The sequence below is a fragment of the Triturus cristatus genome, chromosome 12, assembly GCF_964204655.1.
Source record: "Triturus cristatus chromosome 12, aTriCri1.1, whole genome shotgun sequence".
Classification (NCBI taxonomy): domain Eukaryota; kingdom Metazoa; phylum Chordata; class Amphibia; order Caudata; family Salamandridae; genus Triturus; species Triturus cristatus.
Genome location: NC_140595.1, coordinates 661,677,808 through 661,695,844, shown reverse-complemented (window position 1 = coordinate 661,695,844; position 18,037 = coordinate 661,677,808). Strand labels below are relative to the sequence as shown.

Genomic DNA, 18,037 nt, shown 5'->3' with positions numbered 1-18,037 from the left:
GGGGAAGACTTTCACATCTCCTTGGTGAAATTTGTAGGGCCTTATAACATCCTTTCTGTGGATGCAGATTCAGTCGGAACAGAGGTCCTAGTCCTCGCTCTGCCTTTCAAAGGAACTGTAAATATGCATGGCTTATTTGGCTTTGCCCGGCAGGGCTTGCCCGGCAGGGTGAGAATGGCGTTTGTCAGGCGATCGGAAGGGGTGAGGCAATAATTTATAATTCAATGATTTTCATGATATTTTCTTGATAATATGAAAGCAGGAAAGGGAAGCTTGGCAATAAGCAATCCTAAAGCAAGGTGTGACTCCAGGGAAGAATGACTTGAAAACAACATACAGAAAGACTCATGTAAAAAGGCCCTGATGAGGCTTGAACTCATGACCCCTGGTTTACAAGACCAGTGCTCTGCCACTGAGCTACAAGGCCAGTCTGCACGCAGGATGTAAATTGCAACATGTATTCTTACTGAGGTATGAATATATCTATGATTTTGAGACTCTGTATGGAAACGTAGTTGCATATGAATGTCCACGTGCGCGCACACATTGAAGACCATGCTTAAGGCACTTTTTTTGGAAGTATGAAAAACTACATTTTCATATGAGAAAATAAGAGTTTTCGCATTCAAGACCATACCGATAGCTCTAGTTAGTATGTCTGCAATCAGTGACATATAGAGAACCCACTTATTAGAAGTGATCTGTCTCTGTGGGGCAGACATATGTTAACAGTCATTCATTTGAGACGGCCTAAACTTTAGGAGTAAGAGCTGCTTTCTTATCAATCTATTTATCCAAACTGGTTAATAAGCCAGGAGTGAGTGAAAGGCAATCCTCTGGAAACTCCATGAAAGATCTAATTTCTATTACGCACAAAATACTTCACTTTATTTGACATATTTGTTAAAATGGAACAGTCAGATGATCCCATCTAGCGGATCCTGGCTCTGTCTTGAAAGAGAGTGTAATTATACTACAAGAAATGCTGGCCATCAAAAGAGACTCTGATGGCTTTCCGACAAAGGTGGGATTTGAACCCACGCGTGCAGAGCACAATGGATTAGCAGTCCATCGCCTTAACCACTCGGCCACCTCGTCTGCCCTACAGCCCCATCTGAAACCTTGCTTCACAAAAGGTACTGAAGTGTCAATATACTGTACCTAAAAATGAAAAAAACAGCTGAGGCAAGATCTCACATTCCACGTCTTCCCCCAATCAGGGACCTACATTTCATTTTTGGGAAATTCTTACTATGTGCTAATTACAAATATTCATACGATTCCCCTAGACTTTGTCAGAACTGTCAAGATATAATTCTATGGGGTTTTGAATAGACAGAGCATATGTTATAGGACAATTATAGAATCTATTCCGTTTGGACTGTATTTTTAATAGTCATGATAACATGCTAGCATGTGAGTCGATCTTGCACAGTGAATGATGGAGCAGTGTCTGTCATCTACTTGGTCAGCTGTAGATGGCTCACCTGGGGAGATGTGAAAAGAGAGAGCTCCAGTGGCGCAATCGGTTAGCGCGCGGTACTTATACAGCAGTACTTGCACTGAGCCATGCCGAGGTTGTGAGTTCGAGCCTCACCTGTAGCAGCCGTGTTGATTTTCATAAACCATTTCACAAAAAGTAAAGTTTAAACTCAGAGTATGGACGGCCCTTGCTAGAGAGTCTTTACTTCTTATAGGATCTACGTGTCCTACTCCTCTGGGTGCCAAATATCACATATCCTCCGCGATGCTCAGTTTAAACATTCCATGATGTGCCATCTTGCATTTCATGCAAACACCACATCAGTGCATTTAAAAATACATTTGTAGAATAATAAATATGATGAAAACAGTGTTCTCACATGATAACCATAAACTGAAGAGCTGCAAAAAATGCTGTATCAGCTACTTACAATAAAAGGTGACTCGAAAAAACTAGCAAAAGAAGAGCATCATCATATTAAAGGTTCTATTCACCATCTTGAGTTGCACCATAGCAGCTTATGGTGCTTTTCTGCTCAGAGTGTGCCTCCAATCCCACATTCATTTTTAATTTCTTTGCAGTTTAAAAACCAACAATTACTGCTCGAAGTTCACTTTTCAAAACCATTCAACCTATTAAATGTATTTCTCTAACCTATGAATGTGGTCCATGTTCACTTTTCCTCATCTTCATCTCGATACTCCTTTCCCAGAAACCAGGTTCACTTCTTCATTCAACCCACCCATCCAAGGTCACCAAATCTTTGAAGCAAGTCTGCCTATTCTCCCTTTCTCTCTATGTACAAGATACCTTGTATCATTTGAATGGACAGCAGGAGAGAAGGATATTTATGGTGAGTGGGGGTGGGGTTTTGAGGAGTAACCTCATTTGCCTAAGAGCCGGGGTATCTGGGAAAAAAAGTATTTTATGGGGGAAGACTTTCACATCTCCTTGGTGAAATTTGTAGGGCCTTATAACATCCTTTCTGTGGATGCAGATTCAGTCGGAACAGAGGTCCTAGTCCTCGCTCTGCCTTTCAAAGGAACTGTAAATATGCATGGCTTATTTGGCTTTGCCCGGCAGGGTGAGAATGGCGTTTGTCAGGCGTTCGTCAGGCGATCGGAAGGGGTGAGGCAATAATGTATAATTCAATGATCTTCATGATATTTTCTTGATAATATGAAAGCAGGAAAGGGAAGCTTGGCAATAAGCAATCCTAAAGCAAGGTGTGACTCCAGGGAAGAATGACTTGAAAACAACATACAGAAAGACTCATGTAAAAAGGCCCTGATGAGGCTTGAACTCATGACCCCTGGTATTCAAGACCAGTGCTCTGCCACTGAGCTACAAGGCCAGTCTGCACGCAGGATGTAAATTGCAACATGTATTCTTACTGAGGTATGAATATATCTATGATTTTGAGACTCTGTATGGAAACGTAGTTGCATATGAATGTCCACGTGCGCGCACACATTGAAGACCATGCTTAAGGCACTTTTTTTGGAAGTATGAAAAACTACATTTTCATATGAGAAAATAAGAGTTTTCGCATTCAAGACCATACCGATAGCTCTAGTTAGTATGTCTGCAATCAGTGACATATAGAGAACCCACTTATTAGAAGTGATCTGTCTCTGTGGGGCAGACATATGTTAACAGTCATTCATTTGAGACGGCCTAAACTTTAGGAGTAACAGCTGCTTTCTTATCAATCTATTTATCCAAACTGGTTAATAAGCCAGGAGTGAGTGAAAGGCAATCCTCTGGAAACTCCATGAAAGATCTAATTTCTATTACGCACAAAATACTTCACTTTATTTGACATATTTGTTAAAATGGAACAGTCAGATGATCCCATCTAGCGGATCCTGGCTCTGTCTTGAAAGAGAGTGTAATTATACTACAAGAAATGCTGGCCATCAAAAGAGACTCTGATGGCTTTCCGACGAAGGTGGGATTCGAACCCACACGTGCAGAGCACAATGGATTAGCAGTCCATCGCCTTAACCACTCGGCCACCTCGTCTGCCCTACAGCCCCATCTGAAACCTTGCTTCACAAAAGGTACTGAAGTGTCAATATACTGTACCTAAAAAAGAAAAAAACAGCTGAGGCAAGATCTCACATTCCACGTCTTCCCCCAATCAGGGACCTACATTTCATTTTTGGGAAATTCTTACTATGTGCTAATTACAAATATTCATAAGATTCCCCTAGACTTTGTCAGAACTGTCAAGATATAATTCTATGGGGTTTTGAATAGACAGAGCATATGTTATAGGACAATTATAGAATCTATTCCGTTTGGACTGTATTTTTAATAGTCATGATAACATGCTAGCATGTGAGTCGATCTTGCACAGTGAATGATGGAGCAGTGTCTGTCATCTACTTGGTCAGCTGTAGTTGGCTCACCTGGGGAGATGTGAAAAGAGAGAGCTCCAGTGGCGCAATCGGTTAGCGCGCGGTACTTATACAGCAGTACTTGCACTGAGCCATGCCGAGGTTGTGAGTTCGAGCCTCACCTGGAGCAGCCGTGTTGTTTTTCATAAACCATTTCACAAAAAGTAAAGTTTAAACTCAGAGTATGGACGGCCCTTGCTAGAGAGTCTTTACTTCTTATAGGATCTACGTGTCCTACTCCTCTGGGTGCCAAATATCACATATCCTCCGCGATGCTCAGTTTAAACATTCCATGATGTGCCATCTTGCATTTCATGCAAACACCACATCAGTGCATTTAAAAATACATTTGTAGAATAATAAATATGATGAAAACTGTGTTCTCACATGATAACCATAAACTGAAGAGCTGCAAAAAATGCTGTATCAGCTACTTACAATAAAAGGTGACTCGAAAAAACTAGCAAAAGAAGAGCATCATCATATTAAAGGTTCTATTCACCATCTTGAGTTGCACCATAGCAGCTTATGGTGCTTTTCTGTTCAGAGTGTGCCTCCAATCCCACATTCATTTTTAATTTCTTTGCAGTTTAAAAACCAACAATTACTGCTCGAAGTTCACTTTTCAAAACCATTCAACCTATTAAATGTATTTCTCTAACCTATGAATGTGGTCCATGTTCACTTTTCCTCATCTTCATCTCGATACTCCTTTCCCAGAAACCAGGTTCACTTCTTCATTCAACCCACCCATCCAAAGTCACCAAATCTTTGAAGCAAGTCTGCCTATTCTCCCTTTCTCTCTATGTACAAGATACCTTGTATCATTTGAATGGACAGCAGGAGAGAAGGATATTTATGGTGAGTGGGGGTGGGGGTTTGAGGAGTAACCTCATTTGCCTAAGAGCCGGGGTATCTGGGAAAAAAAGTATTTTATGGGGGAAGACTTTCACATCTCCTTGGTGAAATTTGTAGGGCCTTATAACATCCTTTCTGTGGATGCAGATTCAGTCGGAACAGAGGTCCTAGTCCTCGCTCTGCCTTTCAAAGGAACTGTAAATATGCATGGCTTATTTGGCTTTGCCCGGCAGGGCTTGCCCGGCAGGGTGAGAATGGCGTTTGTCAGGCGTTCGTCAGGCGATCGGAAGGGGTGATGCAATAATTTATAATTCAATGATCTTCATGATATTTTCTTGATAATATGAAAGCAGGAAAGGGAAGCTTGGCAATAAGCAATCCTAAAGCAAGGTGTGACTCCAGGGAAGAATGACTTGAAAACAACATACAGAAAGACTCATGTAAAAAGGCCCTGATGAGGCTTGAACTCATGACCCCTGGTTTACAAGACCAGTGCTCTGCCACTGAGCTACAAGGCCAGTCTGCACGCAGGATGTAAATTGCAACATGTATTCTTACTCAGGTATGAATATATCTATGATTTTGAGACTCTGTATGGAAACGTAGTTGCATATGAATGTCCACGTGCGCGCACACATTGAAGACCATGCTTAAGGCACTTTTTTTGGAAGTATGAAAAACTACATTTTCATATGAGAAAATAAGAGTTTTCGCATTCAAGACCATACCGATAGCTCTAGTTAGTATGTCTGCAATCAGTGACATATAGAGAACCCACTTATTAGAAGTGATCTGTCTCTGTGGGGCAGACATATGTTAACAGTCATTCATTTGAGACGGCCTAAACTTTAGGAGTAAGAGCTGCTTTCTTATCAATCTATTTATCCAAACTGGTTAATAAGCCAGGAGTGAGTGAAAGGCAATCCTCTGGAAACTCCATGAAAGATCTAATTTCTATTACGCACAAAATACTTCACTTTATTTGACATATTTGTTAAAATGGAACAGTCAGATGATCCCATCTAGCGGATCCTGGCTCTGTCTTGAAAGAGAGTGTAATTATACTACAAGAAATGCTGGCCATCAAAAGAGACTCTGATGGCTTTCCGACGAAGGTGGGATTCGAACCCACGCGTGCAGAGCACAATGGATTAGCAGTCCATCGCCTTAACCACTCGGCCACCTCGTCTGCCCTACAGCCCCATCTGAAACCTTGCTTCACAAAAGGTACTGAAGTGTCAATATACTGTACCTAAAAAAGAAAAAAACAGCTGAGACAAGATCTCACATTCCACGTCTTCCCCCAATCAGGGACCTACATTTCATTTTTGGGAAATTCTTACTATGTGCTAATTACAAATATTCATAAGATTCCCCTAGACTTTGTCAGAACTGTCAAGATATAATTCTATGGGGTTTTGAATAGACAGAGCATATGTTATAGGACAATTATAGAATCTATTCCGTTTGGACTGTATTTTTAATAGTCATGATAACATGCTAGCATGTGAGTCGATCTTGCACAGTGAATGATGGAGCAGTGTCTGTCATCTACTTGGTCAGCTGTAGATGGCTCACCTGGGGAGATGTGAAAAGAGAGAGCTCCAGTGGCGCAATCGGTTAGCGCGCGGTACTTATACAGCAGTACTTGCACTGAACCATGCCGAGGTTGTGAGTTCGAGCCTCACCTGGAGCAGCCGTGTTGTTTTTCATAAACCATTTCACAAAAAGTAAAGTTTAAACTCAGAGTATGGACGGCCCTTGCTAGAGAGTCTTTACTTCTTATAGGATCTACGTGTCCTACTCCTCTGGGTGCCAAATATCACATATCCTCCGCGATGCTCAGTTTAAACATTCCATGATGTGCCATCTTGCATTTCATGCAAACACCACATCAGTGCATTTAAAAATACATTTGTAGAATAATAAATATGATGAAAACTGTGTTCTCACATGATAACCATAAACTGAAGAGCTGCAAAAAATGCTGGATCAGCTACTTACAATAAAAGGTGACTCGAAAAAACTAGCAAAAGAAGAGCATCATCATATTAAAGGTTCTATTCACCATCTTGAGTTGCACCATAGCAGCTTATGGTGCTTTTCTGTTCAGAGTGTGCCTCCAATCCCACATTCATTTTTAATTTCTTTGCAGTTTAAAAACCAACAATTACTGCTCGAAGTTCACTTTTCAAAACCATTCAACCTATTAAATGTATTTCTCTAACCTATGAATGTGGTCCATGTTCACTTTTCCTCATCTTCATCTCGATACTCCTTTCCCAGAAACCAGGTTCACTTCTTCATTCAACCCACCCATCCAAAGTCACCAAATCTTTGAAGCAAGTCTGCCTATTCTCCCTTTCTCTCTATGTACAAGATACCTTGTATCATTTGAATGGACAGCAGGAGAGAAGGATATTTATGGTGAGTGGGGGTGGGGTTTTGAGGAGTAACCTCATTTGCCTAAGAGCCGGGGTATCTGGGAAAAAAAGTATTTTATGGGGGAAGACTTTCACATCTCCTTGGTGAAATTTGTAGGGCCTTATAACATCCTTTCTGTGGATGCAGATTCAGTCGGAACAGAGGTCCTAGTCCTCGCTCTGCCTTTCAAAGGAACTGTAAATATGCATGGCTTATTTGGCTTTGCCCGGCAGGGCTTGCCCGGCAGGGTGAGAATGGCGTTTGTCAGGCGATCGGAAGGGGTGAGGCAATAATTTATAATTCAATGATTTTCATGATATTTTCTTGATAATATGAAAGCAGGAAAGGGAAGCTTGGCAATAAGCAATCCTAAAGCAAGGTGTGACTCCAGGGAAGAATGACTTGAAAACAACATACAGAAAGACTCATGTAAAAAGGCCCTGATGAGGCTTGAACTCATGACCCCTGGTTTACAAGACCAGTGCTCTGCCACTGAGCTACAAGGCCAGTCTGCACGCAGGATGTAAATTGCAACATGTATTCTTACTGAGGTATGAATATATCTATGATTTTGAGACTCTGTATGGAAACGTAGTTGCATATGAATGTCCACGTGCGCGCACACATTGAAGACCATGCTTAAGGCACTTTTTTTGGAAGTATGAAAAACTACATTTTCATATGAGAAAATAAGAGTTTTCGCATTCAAGACCATACCGATAGCTCTAGTTAGTATGTCTGCAATCAGTGACATATAGAGAACCCACTTATTAGAAGTGATCTGTCTCTGTGGGGCAGACATATGTTAACAGTCATTCATTTGAGACGGCCTAAACTTTAGGAGTAAGAGCTGCTTTCTTATCAATCTATTTATCCAAACTGGTTAATAAGCCAGGAGTGAGTGAAAGGCAATCCTCTGGAAACTCCATGAAAGATCTAATTTCTATTACGCACAAAATACTTCACTTTATTTGACATATTTGTTAAAATGGAACAGTCAGATGATCCCATCTAGCGGATCCTGGCTCTGTCTTGAAAGAGAGTGTAATTATACTACAAGAAATGCTGGCCATCAAAAGAGACTCTGATGGCTTTCCGACAAAGGTGGGATTTGAACCCACGCGTGCAGAGCACAATGGATTAGCAGTCCATCGCCTTAACCACTCGGCCACCTCGTCTGCCCTACAGCCCCATCTGAAACCTTGCTTCACAAAAGGTACTGAAGTGTCAATATACTGTACCTAAAAAAGAAAAAAACAGCTGAGGCAAGATCTCACATTCCACGTCTTCCCCCAATCAGGGACCTACATTTCATTTTTGGGAAATTCTTACTATGTGCTAATTACAAATATTCATACGATTCCCCTAGACTTTGTCAGAACTGTCAAGATATAATTCTATGGGGTTTTGAATAGACAGAGCATATGTTATAGGACAATTATAGAATCTATTCCGTTTGGACTGTATTTTTAATAGTCATGATAACATGCTAGCATGTGAGTCGATCTTGCACAGTGAATGATGGAGCAGTGTCTGTCATCTACTTGGTCAGCTGTAGATGGCTCACCTGGGGAGATGTGAAAAGAGAGAGCTCCAGTGGCGCAATCGGTTAGCGCGCGGTACTTATACAGCAGTACTTGCACTGAGCCATGCCGAGGTTGTGAGTTCGAGCCTCACCTGTAGCAGCCGTGTTGATTTTCATAAACCATTTCACAAAAAGTAAAGTTTAAACTCAGAGTATGGACGGCCCTTGCTAGAGAGTCTTTACTTCTTATAGGATCTACGTGTCCTACTCCTCTGGGTGCCAAATATCACATATCCTCCGCGATGCTCAGTTTAAACATTCCATGATGTGCCATCTTGCATTTCATGCAAACACCACATCAGTGCATTTAAAAATACATTTGTAGAATAATAAATATGATGAAAACAGTGTTCTCACATGATAACCATAAACTGAAGAGCTGCAAAAAATGCTGTATCAGCTACTTACAATAAAAGGTGACTCGAAAAAACTAGCAAAAGAAGAGCATCATCATATTAAAGGTTCTATTCACCATCTTGAGTTGCACCATAGCAGCTTATGGTGCTTTTCTGCTCAGAGTGTGCCTCCAATCCCACATTCATTTTTAATTTCTTTGCAGTTTAAAAACCAACAATTACTGCTCGAAGTTCACTTTTCAAAACCATTCAACCTATTAAATGTATTTCTCTAACCTATGAATGTGGTCCATGTTCACTTTTCCTCATCTTCATCTCGATACTCCTTTCCCAGAAACCAGGTTCACTTCTTCATTCAACCCACCCATCCAAGGTCACCAAATCTTTGAAGCAAGTCTGCCTATTCTCCCTTTCTCTCTATGTACAAGATACCTTGTATCATTTGAATGGACAGCAGGAGAGAAGGATATTTATGGTGAGTGGGGGTGGGGTTTTGAGGAGTAACCTCATTTGCCTAAGAGCCGGGGTATCTGGGAAAAAAAGTATTTTATGGGGGAAGACTTTCACATCTCCTTGGTGAAATTTGTAGGGCCTTATAACATCCTTTCTGTGGATGCAGATTCAGTCGGAACAGAGGTCCTAGTCCTCGCTCTGCCTTTCAAAGGAACTGTAAATATGCATGGCTTATTTGGCTTTGCCCGGCAGGGTGAGAATGGCGTTTGTCAGGCGTTCGTCAGGCGATCGGAAGGGGTGAGGCAATAATGTATAATTCAATGATCTTCATGATATTTTCTTGATAATATGAAAGCAGGAAAGGGAAGCTTGGCAATAAGCAATCCTAAAGCAAGGTGTGACTCCAGGGAAGAATGACTTGAAAACAACATACAGAAAGACTCATGTAAAAAGGCCCTGATGAGGCTTGAACTCATGACCCCTGGTTTACAAGACCAGTGCTCTGCCACTGAGCTACAAGGCCAGTCTGCACGCAGGATGTAAATTGCAACATGTATTCTTACTGAGGTATGAATATATCTATGATTTTGAGACTCTGTATGGAAACGTAGTTGCATATGAATGTCCACGTGCGCGCACACATTGAAGACCATGCTTAAGGCACTTTTTTTGGAAGTATGAATTTTCATATGAGAAAATAAGAGTTTTCGCATTCAAGACCATACCGATAGCTCTAGTTAGTATGTCTGCAATCAGTGACATATAGAGAACCCACTTATTAGAAGTGATCTGTCTCTGTGGGGCAGACATATGTTAACAGTCATTCATTTGAGACGGCCTAAACTTTAGGAGTAAGAGCTGCTTTCTTATCAATCTATTTATCCAAACTGGTTAATAAGCCAGGAGTGAGTGAAAGGCAATCCTCTGGAAACTCCATGAAAGATCTAATTTCTATTACGCACAAAATACTTCACTTTATTTGACATATTTGTTAAAATGGAACAGTCAGATGATCCCATCTAGCGGATCCTGGCTCTGTCTTGAAAGAGAGTGTAATTATACTACAAGAAATGCTGGCCATCAAAAGAGACTCTGATGGCTTTCCGACGAAGGTGGGATTCGAACCCACACGTGCAGAGCACAATGGATTAGCAGTCCATCGCCTTAACCACTCGGCCACCTCGTCTGCCCTACAGCCCCATCTGAAACCTTGCTTCACAAAAGGTACTGAAGTGTCAATATACTGTACCTAAAAAAGAAAAAAACAGCTGAGGCAAGATCTCACATTCCACGTCTTCCCCCAATCAGGGACCTACATTTCATTTTTGGGAAATTCTTACTATGTGCTAATTACAAATATTCATAAGATTCCCCTAGACTTTGTCAGAACTGTCAAGATATAATTCTATGGGGTTTTGAATAGACAGAGCATATGTTATAGGACAATTATAGAATCTATTCCGTTTGGACTGTATTTTTAATAGTCATGATAACATGCTAGCATGTGAGTCGATCTTGCACAGTGAATGATGGAGCAGTGTCTGTCATCTACTTGGTCAGCTGTAGTTGGCTCACCTGGGGAGATGTGAAAAGAGAGAGCTCCAGTGGCGCAATCGGTTAGCGCGCGGTACTTATACAGCAGTACTTGCACTGAGCCATGCCGAGGTTGTGAGTTCGAGCCTCACCTGGAGCAGCCGTGTTGTTTTTCATAAACCATTTCACAAAAAGTAAAGTTTAAACTCAGAGTATGGACGGCCCTTGCTAGAGAGTCTTTACTTCTTATAGGATCTACGTGTCCTACTCCTCTGGGTGCCAAATATCACATATCCTCCGCGATGCTCAGTTTAAACATTCCATGATGTGCCATCTTGCATTTCATGCAAACACCACATCAGTGCATTTAAAAATACATTTGTAGAATAATAAATATGATGAAAACTGTGTTCTCACATGATAACCATAAACTGAAGAGCTGCAAAAAATGCTGTATCAGCTACTTACAATAAAAGGTGACTCGAAAAAACTAGCAAAAGAAGAGCATCATCATATTAAAGGTTCTATTCACCATCTTGAGTTGCACCATAGCAGCTTATGGTGCTTTTCTGTTCAGAGTGTGCCTCCAATCCCACATTCATTTTTAATTTCTTTGCAGTTTAAAAACCAACAATTACTGCTCGAAGTTCACTTTTCAAAACCATTCAACCTATTAAATGTATTTCTCTAACCTATGAATGTGGTCCATGTTCACTTTTCCTCATCTTCATCTCGATACTCCTTTCCCAGAAACCAGGTTCACTTCTTCATTCAACCCACCCATCCAAAGTCACCAAATCTTTGAAGCAAGTCTGCCTATTCTCCCTTTCTCTCTATGTACAAGATACCTTGTATCATTTGAATGGACAGCAGGAGAGAAGGATATTTATGGTGAGTGGGGGTGGGGTTTTGAGGAGTAACCTCATTTGCCTAAGAGCCGGGGTATCTGGGAAAAAAAGTATTTTATGGGGGAAGACTTTCACATCTCCTTGGTGAAATTTGTAGGGCCTTATAACATCCTTTCTGTGGATGCAGATTCAGTCGGAACAGAGGTCCTAGTCCTCGCTCTGCCTTTCAAAGGAACTGTAAATATGCATGGCTTATTTGGCTTTGCCCGGCAGGGTGAGAATGGCGTTTGTCAGGCGTTCGTCAGGCGATCGGAAGGGGTGAGGCAATAATTTATAATTCAATGATCTTCATGATATTTTCTTGATAATATGAAAGCAGGAAAGGGAAGCTTGGCAATAAGCAATCCTAAAGCAAGGTGTGACTCCAGGGAAGAATGACTTGAAAACAACATACAGAAAGACTCATGTAAAAAGGCCCTGATGAGGCTTGAACTCATGACCCCTGGTTTACAAGACCAGTGCTCTGCCACTGAGCTACAAGGCCAGTCTGCACGCAGGATGTAAATTGCAACATGTATTCTTACTGAGGTATGAATATATCTATGATTTTGAGACTCTGTATGGAAACGTAGTTGCATATGAATGTCCACGTGCGCGCACACATTGAAGACCATGCTTAAGGCACTTTTTTTGGAAGTATGAAAAACTACATTTTCATATGAGAAAATAAGAGTTTTCGCATTCAAGACCATACCGATAGCTCTAGTTAGTATGTCTGCAATCAGTGACATATAGAGAACCCACTTATTAGAAGTGATCTGTCTCTGTGGGGCAGACATATGTTAACAGTCATTCATTTGAGACGGCCTAAACTTTAGGAGTAAGAGCTGCTTTCTTATCAATCTATTTATCCAAACTGGTTAATAAGCCAGGAGTGAGTGAAAGGCAATCCTCTGGAAACTCCATGAAAGATCTAATTTCTATTACGCACAAAATACTTCACTTTATTTGACATATTTGTTAAAATGGAACAGTCAGATGATCCCATCTAGCGGATCCTGGCTCTGTCTTGAAAGAGAGTGTAATTATACTACAAGAAATGCTGGCCATCAAAAGAGACTCTGATGGCTTTCCGACAAAGGTGGGATTTGAACCCACGCGTGCAGAGCACAATGGATTAGCAGTCCATCGCCTTAACCACTCGGCCACCTCGTCTGCCCTACAGCCCCATCTGAAACCTTGCTTCACAAAAGGTACTGAAGTGTCAATATACTGTACCTAAAAAAGAAAAAAACAGCTGAGGCAAGATCTCACATTCCACGTCTTCCCCCAATCAGGGACCTACATTTCATTTTTGGGAAATTCTTACTATGTGCTAATTACAAATATTCATACGATTCCCCTAGACTTTGTCAGAACTGTCAAGATATAATTCTATGGGGTTTTGAATAGACAGAGCATATGTTATAGGACAATTATAGAATCTATTCCGTTTGGACTGTATTTTTAATAGTCATGATAACATGCTAGCATGTGAGTCGATCTTGCACAGTGAATGATGGAGCAGTGTCTGTCATCTACTTGGTCAGCTGTAGATGGCTCACCTGGGGAGATGTGAAAAGAGAGAGCTCCAGTGGCGCAATCGGTTAGCGCGCGGTACTTATACAGCAGTACTTGCACTGAGCCATGCCGAGGTTGTGAGTTCGAGCCTCACCTGTAGCAGCCGTGTTGATTTTCATAAACCATTTCACAAAGAGTAAAGTTTAAACTCAGAGTATGGACGGCCCTTGCTAGAGAGTCTTTACTTCTTATAGGATCTACGTGTCCTACTCCTCTGGGTGCCAAATATCACATATCCTCCGCGATGCTCAGTTTAAACATTCCATGATGTGCCATCTTGCATTTCATGCAAACACCACATCAGTGCATTTAAAAATACATTTGTAGAATAATAAATATGATGAAAACAGTGTTCTCACATGATAACCATAAACTGAAGAGCTGCAAAAAATGCTGTATCAGCTACTTACAATAAAAGGTGACTCGAAAAAACTAGCAAAAGAAGAGCATCATCATATTAAAGGTTCTATTCACCATCTTGAGTTGCACCATAGCAGCTTATGGTGCTTTTCTGCTCAGAGTGTGCCTCCAATCCCACATTCATTTTTAATTTCTTTGCAGTTTAAAAACCAACAATTACTGCTCGAAGTTCACTTTTCAAAACCATTCAACCTATTAAATGTATTTCTCTAACCTATGAATGTGGTCCATGTTCACTTTTCCTCATCTTCATCTCGATACTCCTTTCCCAGAAACCAGGTTCACTTCTTCATTCAACCCACCCATCCAAGGTCACCAAATCTTTGAAGCAAGTCTGCCTATTCTCCCTTTCTCTCTATGTACAAGATACCTTGTATCATTTGAATGGACAGCAGGAGAGAAGGATATTTATGGTGAGTGGGGGTGGGGTTTTGAGGAGTAACCTCATTTGCCTAAGAGCCGGGGTATCTGGGAAAAAAAGTATTTTATGGGGGAAGACTTTCACATCTCCTTGGTGAAATTTGTAGGGCCTTATAACATCCTTTCTGTGGATGCAGATTCAGTCGGAACAGAGGTCCTAGTCCTCGCTCTGCCTTTCAAAGGAACTGTAAATATGCATGGCTTATTTGGCTTTGCCCGGCAGGGTGAGAATGGCGTTTGTCAGGCGTTCGTCAGGCGATCGGAAGGGGTGAGGCAATAATGTATAATTCAATGATCTTCATGATATTTTCTTGATAATATGAAAGCAGGAAAGGGAAGCTTGGCAATAAGCAATCCTAAAGCAAGGTGTGACTCCAGGGAAGAATGACTTGAAAACAACATACAGAAAGACTCATGTAAAAAGGCCCTGATGAGGCTTGAACTCATGACCCCTGGTTTACAAGACCAGTGCTCTGCCACTGAGCTACAAGGCCAGTCTGCACGCAGGATGTAAATTGCAACATGTATTCTTACTGAGGTATGAATATATCTATGATTTTGAGACTCTGTATGGAAACGTAGTTGCATATGAATGTCCACGTGCGCGCACACATTGAAGACCATGCTTAAGGCACTTTTTTTGGAAGTATGAAAAACTACATTTTCATATGAGAAAATAAGAGTTTTCGCATTCAAGACCATACCGATAGCTCTAGTTAGTATGTCTGCAATCAGTGACATATAGAGAACCCACTTATTAGAAGTGATCTGTCTCTGTGGGGCAGACATATGTTAACAGTCATTCATTTGAGACGGCCTAAACTTTAGGAGTAAGAGCTGCTTTCTTATCAATCTATTTATCCAAACTGGTTAATAAGCCAGGAGTGAGTGAAAGGCAATCCTCTGGAAACTCCATGAAAGATCTAATTTCTATTACGCACAAAATACTTCACTTTATTTGACATATTTGTTAAAATGGAACAGTCAGATGATCCCATCTAGCGGATCCTGGCTCTGTCTTGAAAGAGAGTGTAATTATACTACAAGAAATGCTGGCCATCAAAAGAGACTCTGATGGCTTTCCGACGAAGGTGGGATTCGAACCCACACGTGCAGAGCACAATGGATTAGCAGTCCATCGCCTTAACCACTCGGCCACCTCGTCTGCCCTACAGCCCCATCTGAAACCTTGCTTCACAAAAGGTACTGAAGTGTCAATATACTGTACCTAAAAAAGAAAAAAACAGCTGAGGCAAGATCTCACATTCCACGTCTTCCCCCAATCAGGGACCTACATTTCATTTTTGGGAAATTCTTACTATGTGCTAATTACAAATATTCATAAGATTCCCCTAGACTTTGTCAGAACTGTCAAGATATAATTCTATGGGGTTTTGAATAGACAGAGCATATGTTATAGGACAATTATAGAATCTATTCCGTTTGGACTGTATTTTTAATAGTCATGATAACATGCTAGCATGTGAGTCGATCTTGCACAGTGAATGATGGAGCAGTGTCTGTCATCTACTTGGTCAGCTGTAGTTGGCTCACCTGGGGAGATGTGAAAAGAGAGAGCTCCAGTGGCGCAATCGGTTAGCGCGCGGTACTTATACAGCAGTACTTGCACTGAGCCATGCCGAGGTTGTGAGTTCGAGCCTCACCTGGAGCAGCCGTGTTGTTTTTCATAAACCATTTCACAAAAAGTAAAGTTTAAACTCAGAGTATGGACGGCCCTTGCTAGAGAGTCTTTACTTCTTATAGGATCTACGTGTCCTACTCCTCTGGGTGCCAAATATCACATATCCTCCGCGATGCTCAGTTTAAACATTCCATGATGTGCCATCTTGCATTTCATGCAAACACCACATCAGTGCATTTAAAAATACATTTGTAGAATAATAAATATGATGAAAACTGTGTTCTCACATGATAACCATAAACTGAAGAGCTGCAAAAAATGCTGTATCAGCTACTTACAATAAAAGGTGACTCGAAAAAACTAGCAAAAGAAGAGCATCATCATATTAAAGGTTCTATTCACCATCTTGAGTTGCACCATAGCAGCTTATGGTGCTTTTCTGTTCAGAGTGTGCCTCCAATCCCACATTCATTTTTAATTTCTTTGCAGTTTAAAAACCAACAATTACTGCTCGAAGTTCACTTTTCAAAACCATTCAACCTATTAAATGTATTTCTCTAACCTATGAATGTGGTCCATGTTCACTTTTCCTCATCTTCATCTCGATACTCCTTTCCCAGAAACCAGGTTCACTTCTTCATTCAACCCACCCATCCAAAGTCACCAAATCTTTGAAGCAAGTCTGCCTATTCTCCCTTTCTCTCTATGTACAAGATACCTTGTATCATTTGAATGGACAGCAGGAGAGAAGGATATTTATGGTGAGTGGGGGTGGGGTTTTGAGGAGTAACCTCATTTGCCTAAGAGCCGGGGTATCTGGGAAAAAAAGTATTTTATGGGGGAAGACTTTCACATCTCCTTGGTGAAATTTGTAGGGCCTTATAACATCCTTTCTGTGGATGCAGATTCAGTCGGAACAGAGGTCCTAGTCCTCGCTCTGCCTTTCAAAGGAACTGTAAATATGCATGGCTTATTTGGCTTTGCCCGGCAGGGTGAGAATGGCGTTTGTCAGGCGTTCGTCAGGCGATCGGAAGGGGTGAGGCAATAATTTATAATTCAATGATCTTCATGATATTTTCTTGATAATATGAAAGCAGGAAAGGGAAGCTTGGCAATAAGCAATCCTAAAGCAAGGTGTGACTCCAGGGAAGAATGACTTGAAAACAACATACAGAAAGACTCATGTAAAAAGGCCCTGATGAGGCTTGAACTCATGACCCCTGGTTTACAAGACCAGTGCTCTGCCACTGAGCTACAAGGCCAGTCTGCACGCAGGATGTAAATTGCAACATGTATTCTTACTGAGGTATGAATATATCTATGATTTTGAGACTCTGTATGGAAACGTAGTTGCATATGAATGTCCACGTGCGCGCACACATTGAAGACCATGCTTAAGGCACTTTTTTTGGAAGTATGAAAAACTACATTTTCATATGAGAAAATAAGAGTTTTCGCATTCAAGACCATACCGATAGCTCTAGTTAGTATGTCTGCAATCAGTGACATATAGAGAACCCACTTATTAGAAGTGATCTGTCTCTGTGGGGCAGACATATGTTAACAGTCATTCATTTGAGACGGCCTAAACTTTAGGAGTAAGAGCTGCTTTCTTATCAATCTATTTATCCAAACTGGTTAATAAGCCAGGAGTGAGTGAAAGGCAATCCTCTGGAAACTCCATGAAAGATCTAATTTCTATTACGCACAAAATACTTCACTTTATTTGACATATTTGTTAAAATGGAACAGTCAGATGATCCCATCTAGCGGATCCTGGCTCTGTCTTGAAAGAGAGTGTAATTATACTACAAGAAATGCTGGCCATCAAAAGAGACTCTGATGGCTTTCCGACAAAGGTGGGATTTGAACCCACGCGTGCAGAGCACAATGGATTAGCAGTCCATCGCCTTAACCACTCGGCCACCTCGTCTGCCCTACAGCCCCATCTGAAACCTTGCTTCACAAAAGGTACTGAAGTGTCAATATACTG

The 18,037-nt window shown here is 41.2% G+C and overlaps 16 non-coding genes across 16 annotated transcripts; 4 read left to right on the top strand and 12 right to left on the bottom strand.

The window, feature by feature from the left end:
- Positions 1 to 355: 355 nt before the first annotated feature.
- TRNAT-UGU (transfer RNA threonine (anticodon UGU)) lies at positions 356 to 427 on the bottom strand. Its single transcript has one exon. It is a non-coding gene; the product is annotated as a tRNA-Thr (tRNA).
- Positions 428 to 2,765: 2,338 nt separating this feature from the next.
- On the bottom strand, positions 2,766 to 2,837 carry TRNAS-UGA (transfer RNA serine (anticodon UGA)). The gene has a single exon. It is a non-coding gene; the product is annotated as a tRNA-Ser (tRNA).
- A 589-nt stretch (positions 2,838 to 3,426) lies between these two features.
- Positions 3,427 to 3,508, bottom strand: TRNAS-GCU (transfer RNA serine (anticodon GCU)). The gene has a single exon. It is a non-coding gene; the product is annotated as a tRNA-Ser (tRNA).
- A 412-nt stretch (positions 3,509 to 3,920) lies between these two features.
- TRNAI-UAU (transfer RNA isoleucine (anticodon UAU)) lies at positions 3,921 to 4,015 on the top strand. The gene is made up of 2 exons: positions 3,921 to 3,958; positions 3,980 to 4,015. It is a non-coding gene; the product is annotated as a tRNA-Ile (tRNA).
- A 1,174-nt stretch (positions 4,016 to 5,189) lies between these two features.
- On the bottom strand, positions 5,190 to 5,261 carry TRNAT-UGU (transfer RNA threonine (anticodon UGU)). The gene has a single exon. It is a non-coding gene; the product is annotated as a tRNA-Thr (tRNA).
- Positions 5,262 to 5,850: 589 nt separating this feature from the next.
- TRNAS-GCU (transfer RNA serine (anticodon GCU)) lies at positions 5,851 to 5,932 on the bottom strand. Its single transcript has one exon. It is a non-coding gene; the product is annotated as a tRNA-Ser (tRNA).
- A 412-nt stretch (positions 5,933 to 6,344) lies between these two features.
- On the top strand, positions 6,345 to 6,439 carry TRNAI-UAU (transfer RNA isoleucine (anticodon UAU)). Its single transcript has 2 exons — positions 6,345 to 6,382; positions 6,404 to 6,439. It is a non-coding gene; the product is annotated as a tRNA-Ile (tRNA).
- A 1,163-nt stretch (positions 6,440 to 7,602) lies between these two features.
- Positions 7,603 to 7,674, bottom strand: TRNAT-UGU (transfer RNA threonine (anticodon UGU)). Its single transcript has one exon. It is a non-coding gene; the product is annotated as a tRNA-Thr (tRNA).
- A 2,338-nt stretch (positions 7,675 to 10,012) lies between these two features.
- TRNAT-UGU (transfer RNA threonine (anticodon UGU)) lies at positions 10,013 to 10,084 on the bottom strand. Its single transcript has one exon. It is a non-coding gene; the product is annotated as a tRNA-Thr (tRNA).
- A 581-nt stretch (positions 10,085 to 10,665) lies between these two features.
- TRNAS-GCU (transfer RNA serine (anticodon GCU)) lies at positions 10,666 to 10,747 on the bottom strand. Its single transcript has one exon. It is a non-coding gene; the product is annotated as a tRNA-Ser (tRNA).
- Positions 10,748 to 11,159: 412 nt separating this feature from the next.
- Positions 11,160 to 11,254, top strand: TRNAI-UAU (transfer RNA isoleucine (anticodon UAU)). The gene is made up of 2 exons: positions 11,160 to 11,197; positions 11,219 to 11,254. It is a non-coding gene; the product is annotated as a tRNA-Ile (tRNA).
- A 1,160-nt stretch (positions 11,255 to 12,414) lies between these two features.
- Positions 12,415 to 12,486, bottom strand: TRNAT-UGU (transfer RNA threonine (anticodon UGU)). Its single transcript has one exon. It is a non-coding gene; the product is annotated as a tRNA-Thr (tRNA).
- Positions 12,487 to 14,824: 2,338 nt separating this feature from the next.
- On the bottom strand, positions 14,825 to 14,896 carry TRNAT-UGU (transfer RNA threonine (anticodon UGU)). The gene has a single exon. It is a non-coding gene; the product is annotated as a tRNA-Thr (tRNA).
- A 589-nt stretch (positions 14,897 to 15,485) lies between these two features.
- Positions 15,486 to 15,567, bottom strand: TRNAS-GCU (transfer RNA serine (anticodon GCU)). The gene has a single exon. It is a non-coding gene; the product is annotated as a tRNA-Ser (tRNA).
- A 412-nt stretch (positions 15,568 to 15,979) lies between these two features.
- Positions 15,980 to 16,074, top strand: TRNAI-UAU (transfer RNA isoleucine (anticodon UAU)). The gene is made up of 2 exons: positions 15,980 to 16,017; positions 16,039 to 16,074. It is a non-coding gene; the product is annotated as a tRNA-Ile (tRNA).
- Positions 16,075 to 17,234: 1,160 nt separating this feature from the next.
- On the bottom strand, positions 17,235 to 17,306 carry TRNAT-UGU (transfer RNA threonine (anticodon UGU)). Its single transcript has one exon. It is a non-coding gene; the product is annotated as a tRNA-Thr (tRNA).
- Between the last annotated feature and the right edge of the window lie 731 nt (positions 17,307 to 18,037).